Source organism: Bos indicus, chromosome 14 (assembly GCF_029378745.1).
Source record: "Bos indicus isolate NIAB-ARS_2022 breed Sahiwal x Tharparkar chromosome 14, NIAB-ARS_B.indTharparkar_mat_pri_1.0, whole genome shotgun sequence".
NCBI classification, from domain to species: domain Eukaryota; kingdom Metazoa; phylum Chordata; class Mammalia; order Artiodactyla; family Bovidae; genus Bos; species Bos indicus.
Genome location: NC_091773.1, coordinates 24,903,196 through 24,922,350, shown reverse-complemented (window position 1 = coordinate 24,922,350; position 19,155 = coordinate 24,903,196). Strand labels below are relative to the sequence as shown.

Below are 19,155 nucleotides of genomic sequence, written 5' to 3'. Positions count from 1 at the left end.
TGAAGGGCCATGGTGCCTCTCCTGGTAACACTGGGCTTCTGCATTCAGCTGTCCCTTCAGACTCTGCGTCTGTGTCTCGAAGCCCTCTGCCCACCTCACCACCCCCCGCCCCCCAGATCACCCAAGTCACAGAATTCAGCTTCTTTACAGTTTTCCACAAGAGACTGACAGATTCCTCTATGCTGAAGATTTGAAGGATCTGGGGAAGGACTTAGCATCTTAGGTTGTTCAAAGTGAACTCTATTTAGCGCGTATTTTCTGTGGCCTCTGTTCTTCCATGCTACCCTCTCCCAAGGATGAGGGTGAAACTTCTCTGTTCCCAATTACCAAAGGCAAATTCCCCATCCTTAATCAATCAGGACAAACATTGAAAAATAAAAAAATCAATTACTGCTGATCAGTCCTTTACGGTTTTAGCTGCCACTCTGAGCTGTTATCAAGCTGGGAACATCTTTTAAATCTATTTATTTATTTTTTGGCCCAGCCGAGCAACATGTGGGATTTTACTTCCTCAACCAGGGATCAAACCCATGTCCCTTAAATTGGAAGGGAAAGTCTCAGGCCACCCCTTTTAAACAAGTTCCCTGACAAGAATTCTGGTGAAGACAATAAGCTAAGTAAGACTCATGCATTTTTAGATCATTCAGAGGTCATTTGAGATAACTTCCTGATTGTTCTTGGCTTTGTGAGATGTTTCTTTCCTGTGAATGAAGTGCTCCTGCATTTAAAAACAAAATAAACAACAAAAATACCCCAAACAACAATAAAAAAAAGCATGTGTAATGTGAAAAATGTCCATCAGAGGGAGCACCAGCCCACAGATTTCAGCTCTAAATTGAGATTTCTGACTCCAGCTTCCTCTCCATCTTTGTTGAACAAAAGAAGGTGAAATTCTCAGGAATGCAGTGTTACATACAACACACACTGAAAGAGGATTAAACATATATTTGTGGTTATTTTTTATGTAGAATGTAAAATTGAATTTAGTAAAAGAAAAGGAGAACTGCTGATGTGAAATTTGCAACAGTTGTTTCTAAAGGAGGTGATGCAAGAGTGCAGCGTGGGGAGCAGGGGTGGGGTAGGCCTCTGGCTGGTGCTGTGGCCCCACATTTAGTCTTCATGTAGATTATCAGCACTGTTACTACTACTTCTACTACAACTACTCTAGTTTTGGACAGAGGAGTTTATTTACCTGCTAAACCATCCAGATGGAAACAGGAGCAAGGCAGACATGCGTGGACCAGTTTAGGTCTAGATATTCACCAGATTGGACTATTTTTAAACATTTAACATGCAACTTTTTATCGCAAGAACAAAACAATCTATGAAAACTGACTTCCAGAATTTTCCAAATTATTTTTCAACACATAATTTCCCCCTACATTTCTGTATCAATTTCGAGGGAGACAAGATGGTAAAGAGTCTGCCTGCAATGCAGGAGACCTGGGTTTGATCCCTGGGTTGGGAAGATCTCCTGGAGAAGGGAATGGCTACCCACTCCAGTATTCTTGTCTGGAGAATTCCATGGACAGAGGAGCCTGGTGGGCTACAGTCCATGGCCTCACAAAAAGTCAAACACAACTGAGTGACTAACACTTTGACTTCACTTTCAAATTCACCCCAAATACCAAAACTTTACTTTATAACCTAGTTATATAAGAGTGCCTAAACTGATACTGTTCTCTAAGCCCAGGTTCATATCTTCCATTTAAAATCTGTAAGTATCTTTATTTTTTGGATCTTTTTTGATGTGGACCATTTCAAAAGTCTTCATTGAATTTGTTATAATATTACTTCTGTTGTTTTATGTTTTGGTTTTTTGGCTACGAGGCATGCCAGTTCTTAGCTCCCCAACCAGGGATCAAACCTATACCCCTTGCATTTGAAAGTGAAGTCTTAACCACTGGACTGCCAGGGAAGTTCCATAAAATATATAAGTATCTTTAAATGAAATTGTCTTTGTTAAAGGTCTTCTGGAGAAAAAATTATGAGTTAAGCACCTATAACTCCATCTTCATTTCTGCTATAATGTAGCAGTTTATCATCTAACCTGAAAGTGTCTATCAGGTGGGAGAGACTGAGTTTCTTATTTTCTCAGAATACCTGACTGCAGCTCATGATGTACCAGCATCTCCGCTTCTTCATGAATTACTCCTCGCTGGGGAAGATTCTCACACAAATATTGGAGACCGCAGCCTGGCCCAGTTTCAAGTCACTGAGATTCTCATGCACTGATACTCTTGAAGGTATTTTTCAAATATGTCCATTCTTAAAATGCACTGTGTTTAACATGTTCTTGAAATTCATGCTTTTCTCTGTTGAAGATACTGATTTCTCTGAAAAGGCCTGATTGTTTTCTTCCCTCTTGAGTCTAAGACGTTTTACCCAACTGTAGCTGGAATGAAGGGCTGACCTTGTTTTCCTCGGTGATCCTGACGGTGTTCACTCACACGGTGTTTTCTCTTTTCCCTGTTTACTTATTTATTATTTATGCATGTTACTGGAGTATAGTTGATTTCTAATGTTGTGGCAGCGTGTCTTCTGAACTCCTGGTGTGGTGCCGGTGGATCCCCTTGGGGTGTGCGGTGCTGAGTCACAACTAGGTCCCATAGACCTTCCATCATGGTTTGCAGTCTTGATTCACCTCAAGGAAAGGGAGCTTCCTGCTCCACAGCCCCAGCCCATGGGGAGTCCAGCTCTCTCTCATCCAGGCTGCCGCTCTGCATCCCATTACCCCCAGAGCGCAGAGAGCTGGTAGCAGCCTGACCAGGCGCCATCCCACCCCAATGGGGGCGCTGACTGGGCATCCATGTACATCCACGCCCAGGGTTGTCATGACAAGTTTCTGCAAATGGAGTGGCTTACAGTAACAGAATATATTCTCATCACTCTGGAGGCCGGAAGTCTGACATCAGTGTCCCCAGGGTGGTTCCTTCCATTGGTCCTGATGGAGAATGCACTCCCTGCCTCTCTCCCAGCATCCTGCAGGGCTCTCGGTCGGTCTAGGCTTGTAGATGCTATTACTTCAGTCCCTGCCACTGAACTCGCATCACCTTCTTCTCCGGGTCCCAGAGTCTCTCCTCTTCTGTCTCTTCTGAGGATATTCTCACTGGATTTCAGGACCACCCTAATCCAGGATGATTTGAACCTCATGTTAACTACATCTGCAAAGACCCTTATTCCTAATAATGTCATATTCTGGGGTTCTGGGTGGATGTGAATTTTGGGGGGACATTATTCACCCAGTATACCACATGCACAATAATTCTGTCTGCTTGGGGCTGAAATGCCCACTAAGGGGTATCCAGATCACTTTGAGGATCCTTGCTTTAACAAGGCACATATCTTTTTGCAAATTCAAGATTTAGGTGGTGAAATACTTGTTATAGAAATGTTTTATCATTGGAAATCCATTCATGTCACCAAAGAAATTTTTTCATCAAACTTATCAGTGAAAGAAAAGACATTAAAATTGAAAATAGACTTTCATTTACGTTAAAATTTTTGTACAGTTGTAAAGTAATAAAATTTTTTTGTTGTATATTAGTACTCTTGCCTGGGAAATCCCATGGACGGAGGAGCCTGGTAGGCTACAGTCCATGGGGTCACTAAAAGTCAGACACGACTGAGCGACTTCACTTCCACTTTTCACTTTCATGCCTTGGAGAAGGAAATGGCAACCCACTCCAGTGTTCTTGCCTGGAGAAACCCAGGGACGGGAAGCCTGGTGGGCTGCCGTCTATGGGGTTGCACAGAGTCGGACACGACTGAAGCGACTTAGCAGCAGCAGCAGGGCAAGTAAGTTTTTCATCAATGGTGGTCATCAAGAAGTAGCTTTAGTCATTTTTAAAGGTCTTGATCAAGGATTGCATGTAGACATTTCAAGTATAAAGTCATATTTTAAACAATTATATTAGAAAAAACTTAGAAATACATCAAATATTCAAAAATGATATTTGAAGCTTAAATTTAGTATTTAAAAGTGTTCCAGATACTATATGGATTTTATAATAATTTTGTAATGTAAAAAAATCATGATTTTTTAAAATCAGGTTCCACATAGATGCTTCTAAATCCTCTCTAGTTTTTCTCAGAGTATAGGACAGTGTTTTTGCTATGTGAGTCAGAACTGGAAAAAGATGTAACATATCACCTTAAGAACTTTCTATGCATAAGCAAATGCATGTATTTATTAATGTTCAGTTCAGTCGCTCAGTCGTGTCCAACTCTTTGCGACCCCATGAATTGCAGCATGCATACACATATACACACATTTATCACATATATTTATAAAATTATATTTATGTAAAACCATACATTAATGTTTTTTAAATTGTAAGCAATTATAAAAGTCTATATGTTTATGCAAGTGGATTGATAGTACACATAAAATGCAAAAACTGGCCCCTTTTCTTTAAACAGAAAGTTTAGTTATCTTTTCTTATAAGTATGCTTAGAACTCTGTTATTTTGAAAAACGACTGTGCAGCGTTCTATATGGTATGGCTGTCGTCAATGCCCTACATTTTGTCAGTCTCCTGTTAATAATATTTAAGTTGTCTCTAAATTTATTTCACTTTTGCTATCACCATTAATGCTTCAGTAATTATTTGTGTAGAAATCTCAGTAGAATAAATTCCTAGGAGTGGAGTTGTGGCATCAAAGTCTATGTGACTTAAATTTTTTATGGATACAGGAGTCCCCCTTACAGTCCTGTAACACAGCAGATGTGTTGCAAGACCTTCTGAAACTACAGGTAGTACAGATCCCTGGATATACTGTGTTTTTTCCTATGCATACACACTGATGATAAAGTTTAGTTTATAAATTAGGCACAGTAAGGGATTAACAAAAGTAATAATAAGTAGGGCTTTCCAAGTGTGCTAGTGGTAAAGAACCCGCCTGCCAATGCAGGAGACAGAGACTAGGGCTCGATCCCTGTGTCGAGAAGATCCCCTGGAGAAGGGCGTGGCAACCCACTCCAGTATTCTTGCCTGGGAAACCCTGTGGGCAGAGGAGCCTTGCAGCCTGCAGTCCCTAGGGTCACAAAGAGCTGGACACAACTGAAGTGAATTAGCACTTAGCACAACAGTAAGTAGAACAATTTTAACAGTATATTGTAATAAAAATTATGTGAATGTGGTTTCTCTCAAAATATCTTGTACTGTACTCATCCTTCTTCTTGAGGTGATATGAGATTGTAAAATGCCTGCAGGGTGAGATGACATGGGTAACGTGGGCATTGTGACAAAGAGTTGGACCACTGCTGACCTTCTGATAATGATACATCAAGAGGATCATCTGCTTGGGTTGATCCTGGATCACTGACCTGTGGTGATGCCAGTGGTTGGATGTCAGGTGTAGACAGTGTTGATCCCTGGGTCTCCTGGGTGGGACTGAGCATGAGATTTCATCATGTTGCTCAAAACAGTTTTCACTTTAAAACTCATAAATTGTTTATTTCTGGAATTTTCCATTTAGTAATTTTGGACTGCAGTTGAACTGGAAAGAGAAGGCACAGTTGGGGGCAGGGGCGGGGGTTGGTCGTACTCTGAAATAACCAGCAAACTTTGGCACCAATTTATTCTCTCACAGTTAAGAGGGAGCTGGTTTTACCACCCTGTTTCCAGCAGCCTTTTAAATTGTTGATCCGAGAGATGAAAAGTGCTATCTCCTTTCTTTCTTTAATTATAGTTGAGAAAATAAAAGGGAGAAATGAGAAATGAGATTGCTCATATAGATAATTCAGTCAACAGTCACCTGTTGGAGATAACATAAGATTGTCACAGAGATTTAGCTCTTAATTGTTCTATGAGTCAGTAAGAAATGGGGCGTGGGGGGAATTATAAATACATTTCATAGGAAAACTAACTTTGTTTTCACTTAAGGGGTGTTTTAGCCATTATTGTAATGGACGCTGACAATGAGCATGGTGTCTGTCACTGCATGGCCAAGTAACGACTCAGATCATGGAACTAGGAGACCTGGAGAATTGTTATATATATGTATGTAAATTTGACCTCACATCATCTTTTGTATAATTAGTAGTGTTATTGCGGCAAATCATTGAACTGTGTGTCTATTTCCTCATGAGTGTAATGTACAGGGTTAGGACCTCAACACCTTAAAAAATGTGAATTTAGAAACGTCTAAATTCAGTAAATATCATTATTGATGAGGATTTCCAAGATGAGAAATTGTTCCTACCTTAACTCTCCAGTAGGTGGTGATATTATAACATTCAAAATAGTGCAGGAGTCAATATTTCAGATTTAGAAATATTCTTTGCCATTGTAGTAAAATTTTAATGTTATATACAAAGAGTGCATTTTTAAATTTATTATTTTGCATTTAATATATTCACTTTAGTTGTTTAGTTGTGTCCGACTCTTTTGCAACCCCATGGACTGTAGCTCTGTCAGGCTCCTCTATCCATGGGATTTCCCAGGCAAGAATACTGGAGTGGGTTGCTGTTTCCTTCTCCAGGGGACCTTCTTGACCCAGGGATTGAGCCCAAGTCTCTTGCATTGCAGGCAGATTCTTTACCACTGAGCCACCTGGGAAGCCCAATATATTCACTTATGATTGTTCTTTTAATGTCTATGAAATCAGACTCCAAATCTAATTACCACAGACATGATTTCCAATCTGTTGTAGTTTCTTTAATTCAGTTAATTTTATAAATAGTTTCAGTTTTAATTAATCAGTTTGTTTAATTGGAAGACTAAGAGTGGATACAGATTGAACTTTGTTTATCCTGTATAAACTAAACTGTAGTACTAAAACTGTAAAATTCTGTATAAGAAGTTATTTGAAGGAGAGCCTTGAATAAGGTCCTTGGATATCTTTTTAGAAAGTCATCTTTTAGTGACTGTATAATATACAGAAAACCAAGGACATTGAAAGTTCACGGAAATTGCAAGATTTCAATTTTAAGTTGTATAATTTTCAAAAAATAAATTTCATATATGCAGTAATGGCAGAAAATAAAATGTCATGTAATAAAACAGCAAGAAAAGCTTTGCATAAATGTGTAGTCATTTATCTTTTAACATATGACGTATATTAAAGAACTATAATAAAGTCTTATTAGGAAAAATAAAGGAAGACACTCATAATTTCAGAGACTAAAAATAGTAAACATGAAAATACCATTTAAGGTAAACATAGACTAAATGTAAATATTTATTAAGAGCCTGTTTGGAATATTTTATACAACTTGACAAGTTAGTAGTGAAAATCTTTCAGAAAAATCTTCAAGCAAGTGCATAAAATCATTTTTTAAAGATCATAATAATAAGACTTCATAAAATAGATGGGGAAACAATGTTTTCTTGGGCTCCAAAATCACTGTAAATGGTGACTGCAGCCATGAAATTAAAAGACGCTTACTCCTTGGAAGAAAAGCTATGACCAACCTGGTGGTGGTGGTTTAGTTGCTAAGTTGTGTCTGACTCTTGTGATCCCATGGACTATAGCCTGCCAGGCTCCTCTGTTCATGGGATTCTCCAAGCAAGAATACTGGAGTGGGTTGCCATTTCCTTCTCCAATGACCAACCTAGACAGCAAATTAAAAAGCAGAGACATTACTTTGTCGACAAAGGTCCATCTAGTCAAAGCTATAGTTTTTCCAGTAGAGTTGGACCATAAAGAAAGCTAAGTACCAAAGAATGGATGCTTTTGAATTGTGGTGTTGGAGAAGACTCTTGAGAGTCCGTTGGACTGCAAGCGGATCAAACCAGTAAATCCTAAAGGAAGTCAGTCCTGAATATTCACTGGAAGGACCGATGCTGAGGCTGAAACGTCAATACTTTGGCCACCTGATGCGAAGAGTTGACTCATTGGGAAAGACCCTGATGCTGGGAAAGATTGAAGGCAGGAGGAGAAGGGGATGACAGAGGACAAGATGGATGAGATGGTCGATGGACATGAGTTTGAACAAACTTCGGGAGTTGGTAATGGACAGGGAAGCGTGGCGTGCTGAAATCCATAGTGTTGCAGAGTTGGACATGACTAAAGTGACTTAGTAGGCATGCACGCACAGCTCCTTATATCGTATAAAAATATCTGTCTTAATACAAGACACTTCTACAAAAATTGACCCTGATGAATGCCACTGATGAATGCTGCTGCTACTGCTGCTGCTAAGTCGCTTCAGTCATGTCCGACTCTGTGTGACCCCATAGACAGCAGCCTACCAGACTCCTCCATCCCTGGGATTCTCCAGGCAAGAACACTGGAGTGGGTTGCCATTTCCTTCTCCAGTGCATGAAAATGAAAAGTGAAAGTGAAGTTGCTCAGTCATGTCCGACTCCTAGCGACCCCATGGACTGCAGCCCGCCAGGCTCCTCCGTCCATGGGATTTTCCAGGCAAGAGTACTGATGGATAACCAACACTAATTCTTAATATGTAGGTTAGAAGACTTAGAGTCATTTTGTGCTACTTGGGAAAGCAACCTTTGAAACTTTGCTTTGTCTTAAAAAAAAAAGAGAGAGAGAGAGACTTGGGTTAAGAATAAGGAATCAGAGAATAAATTGTTGCATGATGTTTCTTTAGCAAGACATAATCTTACTGTAAAATTTTTAAGTAGGTGAGACAATGCTCTTAGTTGATTTAGGTGATTATTATCTGAAATAAAGGTTAGAAAGGCTGTAAATTTAGGTTTTCTTTTTTTAAAGAATTAATAAATCCTAGCTATCAAAACCCTTCCTATTTGAACAAGGGAACCTAATAGACTTGGATAAGTGTATTTAAATTCTCATAATCTGGAACTAAATAGATAAAGATAATAAGGGATACTTACATACTATTACAGATTTGGGAAAAATTGAAAGGAGAAAGGAGTCTAAGAAAACCAAAGTCTAATTTTGTTAAGTGCAGAGAGGTGCGTGCAGGCACGAAAGTGATCCTCTGTCCTGAACACAAAGTTGGGCCACTTCTCCTAACCTGCTTTGAGGGTCATTTGGTTGCGAGTGAGTTCAGCCTTTCAAGTCAGCCTGAGAAAACCTCCTGTGTGATCCTCACCTGCTTTCTCCACCCACTGGCCAAGTGCAGAGGAAGTAACTGGCCAAGGGCGCTATGACCTAGGGGATGCTGGAGCCATAGTTGGAAGGAGGCTGGTCATTTAGCTGATGCTTACCTGGAAAATTTGTGTTCAACTTTGCACAAATGAAATATGAACTTTTTTGTGAAGTTTTGGATTCGTTTTACAACAATGAGTGCTCCTTATTCTAATACATGTTACTGAATTTTTATTTCTGTCAGATAACAGTTTTTAGTTGAAATTAATGTATGATTGATATTTTACATGTTACTTTCTTCACTTAAGAAATTTCCATGAACTTGCCTTCATATGTGAAGAATGTTGACATACTAGTGGATGTGACAGAATTCCAGCTGAACTATTTAAAATCCTAAAAGATGATGCTGTTAAGGTGCTGCACTCAATATGCCAGCAAACTTGGAAAACTCAACAGTGGCCACAGGACTAGTAAAAAGTCAGTTTTCATGCCAATCCCAAAGAAGGGCAATGCCAAAGAATGTTCAAACTACCATACAGTTGCACTCATTTCACATGCAGGCAAGGTTATGCTCAAAATCCTTCAAGCCAGGCTTCAGCAGTATGTGAAATGAGAACTTGCATATGTACAAGCTGGGTTTTGAAGAGGCTGTGCAACCACAGGTCTAATTGCCAACATTTGTTGGATCATGGAGAAAGCAAGGGAGTTCCAGAAAAACATCTACTTCTGCTTCTTTGACTATGCTAAAGCCTTTGACTATGTGGATCATAACAAACTGGAAAATTCTTAAAAGAGTTAGGAGTACCAGACCACCTGAATGTGAGTCAACAAGCAGTAGAACCCGGGTGTGGAACAACGGACTGGTTCACAATTGGGAGAGGAGTACAACAAAGCTGTATATTGTCACCCTGCTTATTTAACTTCTGTGCAGAGTACATCATGTGAAATGCCAGGCTGGATGAATTACAAGCTGAAATCAAGATTGCCTGGAGAAGTACCAATAATCTCACATATGAAGATGATACCACTCTAATGGCAGAAAGTAAAGAGGAACTAAAGAGCCTTTTGATGAAGGTGAAAGAGGAGAGTGAAAAAGCTGGCTTGAAACTCAACATTAAAAAAATCTAAAATCATGGCATCTGGTCTCATCACTATAGAAGGGGAAGAAGTGAAGCAGTAACCGATTATATTTTCTTGAGCTCCAAAATCACTGTGGATGGTGAATGTGGCCATGAAATTATAAGATGCTTGGTCCTTGGTAAAAGGCTATGACAAACCTAGACAGTGTATTAAAAGGCAGAGACATCATTTTGCCAACAAAGATCTGTGTAGTCAAAGCTATGGTTTTTCCAGTAGTCATGTACAGATGTGAGAGTTGGACCATAAAAAGGGTTGAGTGCTAAAGAATTGTTACTTTCGAGTTCTGGTGCCAGAGAAGACTCTTGAGAGTCCCTTGGATGGCAAGGAGGTCAAACCAGTCAATAAATCCCAAAGGAAATCAACCCTGAATATATATTGGAAGGTCTATTGCTGAATCTGGAGCTCCAATACTTTGGCCACCTGATGTGAAGAGCTGACTCATTGGCAAAGACCCTGAGGCTGGGAAAGATTGAAGACAAAAGGAGAAGGCGGTGGCAGAGGATGAGATGGTTAGATCGCATCACCAACTCAGTGGACATGAATTTGAATGAACTCTGGGAGATAGTGGAGGACAGATGAGCCTAGCATGCTGCAATCTATGGGGTTGCAAAGAGTTGGATACGACTTTGTGACTGAACAACAGCAGTAACAACACTTTCGTATGTAAAGAAGGTTGACATGCTAACCATCTTTAACACCATATTCCTATTTCATATTGGTAATATTTTCTTGTATTACTTTTCAAACTCAACTGTTTGTCATTAAGTTTCCAATTTTTTACCATAAGTTATGCTTCTCAGTACTTCTATACCAATTATTTTGGGGCTTTACTCAAAATGAGTAATGTGGTCAAATAAATGAATGGTTGATAAGGATAAATGTGGTCAGTGGCTATCACACACTCTGTGAATTCCTAAAAATTACTGCATTGTGCAAAACTGTGTGATAAAAAATACGACCCACTAAAGAAAAAAAAAGTTGACCTTGACTAAAATGAAAACTTCTACTCTGTGAAAAATGCTGTTTAAAGAACAAAAAGATAAGTCAGATTTTGCAAAAATATATAAAGAGTTCTTAAAGCTCAACAATAAGAAGCAACCCAGTTTAAAAAATGGGCAAAAGGTGTGAACAGACACCTCGTCAAAGAAAATACACAGATGGCAAATGAGTGTATGAGAAGATGCTCACCATCATATATTATTAGAGGATTGGAATTAAAACAGGCTACAGCTACGTATCAATTAGATGCCTAAAATCAAAAACACTGATTGCACCCAATGTGGGCAAGGGTGTGGAGCAACACGAACTCTCCTTTACTTCTTATGGGGAAGCAAAGTGTTATAGCCACTTTGGAAGACAGTCTGGCCATTTCTTACAAAACTAAACGTGCTCTTATCATGTGACCCAGCAGTCGTGTGCCTTGGGTTGAAAACTTAATTGCACTCAAATGAATTGAAAACTTATGTCCATGCACAAGAAAACCTGCACACACTCAACAGGGAGGGGATTTATATACACATATAGGTGATGCAGGCTTCCCTGGTAGCTCAGCTGGTACAGAATGCGCCTGCAATGCAGACGACCCTGGTTCAATTCCTGGGTCAGGAAGATCCCTTGGAGAAAGGCATGGCAACCCACTCCAGTATTCCTGCCTAGAGAATCCTCATGGACAGAGGAGCCTGAAGGGCTACAGTCCATGGAGTAGTGAAGAATCAGACACAACTGAGCAACGAAGCACAGAACAGCACAGCATAGGTGATTCCTGCTGCTGTACAGCAGAAACTAATACAACATTGTAAAGTAATTATACTCCAACTAAAAAATTTTAAATTAAAAATTTAAAAACCTGCACACAAATGTTTATAGCAGGTTTTCTTGTAACTACCCTAACTTGAAAGCTGTCAAGATGTCCTTCAGTAAGTGATTGGAGTCAAACTGTGGTACATTCATGCCATGGAATATCATTCAGCAATAAAATGAAATGAGCTCTCAAGCCACAGAAATACATGGAGAATCCTATATGCTAAGCGAAAGTATACAGTCTGAAAAAGCCACACACTGTGTGAATCCAACTGTGTAGCTTTCTGTAAATGGCAAAGCTCTGGAGACAGTAAAGGGATTAGTGGTTGCTAAGGGCTCAAGGGGAGGCCAGGATGAATCAGTGGAGAACAGGGGATTTTTGGAGCAATGAAACTATTCTGAATGACACTGTGATGGTGAATACATGTCATTATACATTTGTCAGAACCCAGAGAATGTACAACACACAGAGTGAACTGTAGACCTCTGTTAATAGTAACAATAATGTACCAGTGCTAGCTCATCAGATGTAATGAGGTACCACGCTTAATGCAAGGTGCTAGTAATAGGGCTGCTGTGTGTTTGGGAACTCCATGCTTTTTGCTCAGTTTTTCTGTAAATGTAAAATTGCTCTAAAAAATAAAGTGAATTCAATTAAAAAAAATGAGCAAACAAAACAGCAAATAAATACAACAGGGCAAAAATGGGATTAGGGGCACGATACTAAAATATTTTATGAATGACATACATGGATTTAATAGCTAATAATTTTGAAATAATATTAAAAGCAAATTCCAGGCATTGTTTTACCTCTCCTGTGTGTCTGACCCCATGGACAATAGCCTGCCAGGCTTCTCTGTCCATGGAATTTCCTAGGCAACAATACTGCAGTGAGTTGCCATTTCCTTCTCTAGGGGATCTTCCCTACCCAGGGATCGAACCCATGTCTCTTGCATCTCCTGCATTGGCAGGCAGATTCTTTACCACTGAGCCACCTGGGAATCCCCATATGAGTACTCTATTAATATTTATTGTATTTTAATATTTTGCATTTATTATATTTTAAAAATCTGGGTAATAGTGTTATAGATCATGGAAATACTGTTTTTATAGCTTCAGATCAGATCAGTCACTCAGTCGTGTCCTACTCTTTGCGACCCCATGAATCGCAGCACGCCAGGCCTCCCTGTCCATCACCAACTCCCGGAGTTCACTCAGACTCATGTCCATCGAGTCAGTGATAGCTTACTGTAGGAAAAAATAATGCTGTTATTTATAAAAGAATAAAACACAAACTACTAGTGATTAACCAGAGAAAAAGAAATAATATTTTAAAAATCTTTTTGTTAAAAGCAAAATATGCAAAATACTAAAATTGTCAATGTTGGTGTTACAAACAGCTGGACTTATTTATTGCTGCTCATCTCCATGACTAATGTATATTCATAATTAGAGATGTGGATGGGTGTGGCTTGTACACCTGCTGCATAGAGGTAGTTGGTAGATAACTGATGAGAGTGTGTGTTTTGTGTTTTCCTACCAAATTTAGCGGCCTTCCCTGGTGGCTCTGTGGTAAAGAATCTGCCTGCCAAGGCAGGAGATGCAGGTTCAATCCCTGGGTCGGGAAGATACCCTGGAGAAAGAAATATCAACCCACTTCAGTATTCTTGCCTGGGAAATCCTGTGGAGAGAGGAGCCTGATGGGTTACAGTTTGTGGGGTTGCAAAGAGTCAAACCTGACTCCCTGACTAAAGAAAAATTACCACTCAGTTTATCTGATGCAGTATTTCTGGTGTTTCCTGCAGACATAAGGAAATCTCGATTATGCTCAGATTGTTCACAAGTTAAATAACTAATTGTGCTAGAAAAAATGTGATTTTCAAAGCCAGCGTTCAACCAAAGGAGCTGTAGTATTAGAAGGCTTATAGAAAACAGCATTCTTCTGTTCTACCCTGTCCATTCTCTTAACTCTGGCCTCCAGATCCGTGACTTTACACACTTGTTGTCTCTTTCTTTAGGTAATTGGTCCATTTAATTTATTTTTTAAAGTGCTTAAATTGCTATTTCTTCAGTAGTAAATTTTAAGATTTTTTGATGTAGGTTTCTCTGGTGGCTCAGCGGTTAAGAATCCGCCTGCAATGCAGGAGATGTGGGTTTGATTCTTGGATCAGGAAGATCCCCTGGAGGAGGAAATGGCAACCCACTCCAGTATTCTTGCCTGGGAAATCCCATGGACAGAGGGGCCTGGCGGGCTTCAGTCCATGGGGTCGCAAAGGGGTGGACGTGATTTAGCGACTAAACAACAACAACAACAACAATTTTTAAAGTTTTAAGGAATTTGTTACAATATTGCTTCTGTTTTATGTTCTGATTTTTTTGGCTGTGATGTGTGTGGGATCTTAGCTCTGTGAGGAAGGATCACACCCAAACCCCCTGCATTGGAAGGTGAAGTCTTAGCCACCGAGCATCCAGGGAAGTCCCTCGTAGCAAATGTTACTACTGCACACACACAGCCTTTTCCCACCTCTCACAGCCGCCTCCACATTCACCAGTGGTCATGTGGTAGACACTCCATGTTATTGTGACTTGGTAAATATTGTCTGACATTAAGTCAAGTGGTTTACTGTGAATATCTGTCTTTTCCCATAAAATTTTTGTCTTTTAACTTTGACTCTTGTTATTTGTATTTATTGTGCTTGGTTTTACAGCTGTGTCCGTGGTAACTGAAATTTATTTGATTTGTGTTTCTTTCCTGCCTCCAAGAAAATGACATTATTTGTATGAGTTCTCTCTATATATTCAGAATGTTAAAGTTTTATTAGTTATGTTGTCAGTTTGGGAATTTCATTGCTTTCTTTTTAAAACATTTATCTGTGTCATTTTACACGTGTATCTTTCTATTTTTTCTGACACAGTTTTAATGTTTGTTTTACACTTTAACTCATTTAGAATTTATTATGGTATATGATGTGACATTTGGATCTAATTTATTCTTTCTTTGTACCGACATCCGGTACTCCAGACATTTCATTGCCAGTAATTTTCCCCTCATTGGCCTTGCTTTATTTGTTCATTTTTAGAATTATGTCCAGTTAATTGGTCATGTCATTTGTCCTCTCAAAGCCTGTACGATTGTCGTAGAATTGGTGGTTTGTCAATAATATCTATCCTGGGATTCTCTTTCTACTCAGTTGAACTTTATTTCCTGGAGTACTGTTTTCGTGCTGGTGACTCTATTTCCCCAGTATCCCCATTATTTAGCAGTTGGATCTCCCCCGTTTTCCTCGCTCTGCCACCATCTGCCGAGTCATCAGCTGGCAGTCGAGTTGGTTGTGCTTACAGTTCTCCCCCCTCATCTGGAGTTTGACTTTCTATAGTTTCAGTTGCACATGGCCAACCACAATCCAGAAATATTAAATGGAAAATTCCAGATATAAACAATTCATAAGCTTGAAATTGCATTCCGTCCTGAGTAGCATGATGAAATTTCGTGCCACCATGGTCCTGCGTCATCCCTTTGTTGGGTGTCTCCTGCCCGCTGTCGGGGTTATCAGATCGATGGTCGAAGTACCTCAGGGCTTGTGTTCTAGTGACCCTGATTTTACTTAATAATGGCCACACAGTGCAAGAGCAGTGAGGCTGGAGGTTCAAATATGACAAAGAGATGCTGTGAAGTACTTCCTTTGAGTGAAAAGGTGAAAGTTCTCAACTTATAAGGAAAGAAAAAGATCGTACACTGAGATGGCTAAGATCTACGATAAGAATAGATCTTCTATCCGTGAAATCGTGAAGAAGGAGAAAGGAATTTGTGCTGGTTTTGCTGTTGTGCCTCCTGCTGCAGAAGTTACGGCCACAGTGTGGAGGAACGCTTGGTTAAGATGGAAGAAGCATTCAATTAGTATGATGAGATTATTTTTCTGTTTTACTATGAGGTAACTTTAATGGCAGTAAACATTTAAGAAGCAAATAATATGCATACAAGATATAAAATAAATGTAAAAAAATAGAAATAGTGAATTGTAGGGTTAAATTTTTTCATATATGTATGTGTGAGTGTGTGTATGTGTGTGTGTGTGTATGTATGTGTGTGTGTGTTAAATTGCTTCAGTTGTGGCTGACTCTTTGTGACCCTATGGACTGTTGCCTTGCAGACTCCTCTGCTCATGGGATTCTTCAGGCAAGAATATTGGAGTTGGTTGCCATGCCCTTCTCCAGGCGATCTTCCCGACCCAGGGATCGAACCCACATCTCTTATGTCTCCTGCATTGGCAGGCAGGTTCTTTACCACTAGCGTCACCTGGGAAGCCCATTAGAAAGCTGTAGTTTCTTTCATTATGTTCACATACACACAACTTTTTTGTTTTCTCATCAGGGATCTTTGCCGACACATCAGATTTTGTGACTCCCAGCTTGCCAGATCAGGTGTGACACAGTATTGCTCACTTCTACCTAGAAGACGGTCTCAGAGGGTCTTGCACAGCATGTGTCAGCTTTACAGCTCTCTTATCTTTCTCTGTCTTGCAGAATTGTACTTTTAGGGATGTTTTTCTTCTCATAGCGAGACACACAGGAAGTTCAAAAATACATCTATAAATGTACTTCTCAGAAAGTGTTTTGGCATGCAGGATCACTGATTGGAAGCAAGCTCTCTCCTGACTGCAAGAATATCCTGATTAGATGGCGTTATTTCCTTTGTGGCTTAAATAACCATATATTAATCTGAATTTGAAATCCTGGGTTTCAAGCTCTTTTTAAGTTGTTAGAAATTGCCAACCACTAGCTCAGTAACAGGGGTAAAGTGAAATTCATTGTTTGGTTTTTGAGGTTGCAGCATAAATGAAACTTCAGGAACAAAAGATAAATTTGGCTTTTGTTGCACCGACTGACGGAAACTGCTCAGTCCAGTGATAGCAGCAAAATACACAGTTAAGATGATAAACCAAGGTTATGATTGAACAAGTAACTTCACAACAGAGGAAAACTTTACAGGGTCACTGCACAGCCCCATAAGCATTCAGGGTAGGGTTATATTTCTAGGGAGTTTCTAGTCACTGTTATTTAAAGATGAAGATCTGTTTGCTTTAAAAAAAATCTATTTAATTATTCAGCAAGGTTTTTGACATTCTGAAAGAACTTACCACAATGTCACAAAGAAATAGATTCTTCCAAGACCATAGTTGGAGGGTGACTTTACAAAATGATCCCACTTTCTTAAAATGCCCCTTCCTCTCCATCCTCCAACAATGGACCAATCCCTTCATGCTTTCTCTTGCTAAGCTCTCATTGGCACCAGTGGAAAGCTTGCACGAAAGAAGCAAAAGGTCTGGACTTTGTTGAAATGGAGTCACTTTGTACATATGTAAAAACTACATCAATTTATTTTGTGAAGCCGAAATGACTGTTTAGGAGCCAGAAGAGGTAGGAGTAGTGGAAAGCAGCATTTTGGTGCTCACACGTGAATCAGCATATGTCTGCATGATGTTGTTGTTCAGTCATGTCTGACTCTTTGTGATCCGATGGATGGCAGCACTCCAGGCTTCCCTGTCCTTTATCTCCTGGAGCTTGCTCAAACTCATGTCTGTTGTGTCAATGATGCCATCTATCACCTCATCCTCTGCTGCTTCCTTCTGCTCTCGGTCTTTCCCAGCATCAGGGTCTTTCCCCACCATCAGCTCTTTGCATCAGATGGCCAAAGTATTGGAGCTTCAGCTTCAGCATCAGTCCTTCCAATGAATATTCAGGACTGATTTCCTTTAGGATTGACTGGTTTGATCTCCTTGCTGTCAAGGGACCCTCAAGAGTCTTCTCCAACACCACAGTTCAAAAGCATCAATTCTTTGGCGCTCAGCCTTCTTTATGGTCCAACTCTCACATCTGTACATGACTACTGAAAAAACCATAGCTTTGACTAGATGGACCTTTGTTGGCAAGTTGATGTCTCTGCTTTCTAATGCACTGTCTAGGTTAGTCACAGCTTTTCTTCAGAAACATTAAAATGTTTATTCAGATGCATTCAGAATGAAGGAATATGATAATTCAGCTGACTGGGATGGTTTAGCAGCAGTCAGGCATACAATTTCATCATTTTTTGATAATAGATATATGGTTTATAAAATAGTATAGTAGTTTTTAATGTATCTGGAGGTATAGTAACCACCATTTGAAATAAATATCTGTGATTGTTAAATGTATTGTATGTACACAGGATTTGTGAATGACATGAAGGTATTTAACAGAGCCCTAAGAACCTGACTGGAGAAGGCAATGGCACCCCACTCCAGTACTCTTGCCTGGAAAATCCCATGGGCGGAGGAGCCTGGTGGGCTGCAATCCGTGGGGTTGCAGAGTCGGACACGACTGAGTGACTTCACTTTCATTTTTCACTTTCATGCATTGGAGAAGGAAATGGCAACCCACTCCAGTGTTCTTGCCTGGAGAATCCCAGGGACAGGGGAGCCTGGTGGGCTGCTGTCTATGGGGTCGCACAGAGTCGGACACGACTGAAGTGACTTAGCAGCAAGAACCTGACATTCTTAACGATTTGGAACATAGGCTGCAATGCAAAAGTAAGGAAACATGCCTCTGACTGGCAAAATCCCTGGTGCTTTGTCATAAGATATGTGCCTTTTGCAGTAAAATTGCATGTAAAGTACAGGAGAAGGTGTGGAACATCAGGGTCCAAAGTCTTGATAATAAATGACGGCGGCCCAGCAGCTGGGGCCACTTAAGACAAGGCAAACCATCCTCTGTGTTGCAATGGCCCTAGGAGCTCTCAAAAGCATAAACATGTTTAGTGAAGTGCATTTGTTTCCTGTTTGCTAGTTTGGTGGAACACAGTACAATAACCAGTATTTTTAATGTTGGAATCATCAAGAAAGTGCACGAACTTTTTTTTTTCTCAATATGCTCAGACATGAAAGAGTCAGACATATTCTTTTTTTTTTTCTTTCAGACATATTCTTTAAAGTCTTGGCTTCATGTGGAACACTCTCTGAAAATGCCAGGGAAATGAAACATTGATTTATTTAAAAGAGAATTTATACATTTTCTATGCTGTCCTAAGTCCTTCTGAGAAGTAGACGTTTTCTAAACAAGCGATGCTACATTTTTTGAAGCTTCTGCTTTTTTTCCAAATAATTTTCATCTTGTGTGCATGAGTGCACAGCCACTCAGTTATGTTTGGACTCTTTGTGAC

General features: G+C 39.8%; 1 long non-coding RNA gene across 1 annotated transcript in view; it reads left to right on the top strand.

The window, feature by feature from the left end:
* The window catches only part of LOC139186895 (uncharacterized), a 40,171-nt gene that overhangs the window by 7,731 nt on the left and 13,285 nt on the right, over positions 1 to 19,155 (top strand). The window contains exon 2 of the long non-coding RNA XR_011570575.1: positions 2,099 to 2,246. This is a non-coding gene — a long non-coding RNA (uncharacterized lncRNA). The remainder of the gene's footprint in view (positions 1 to 2,098; positions 2,247 to 19,155) is intronic.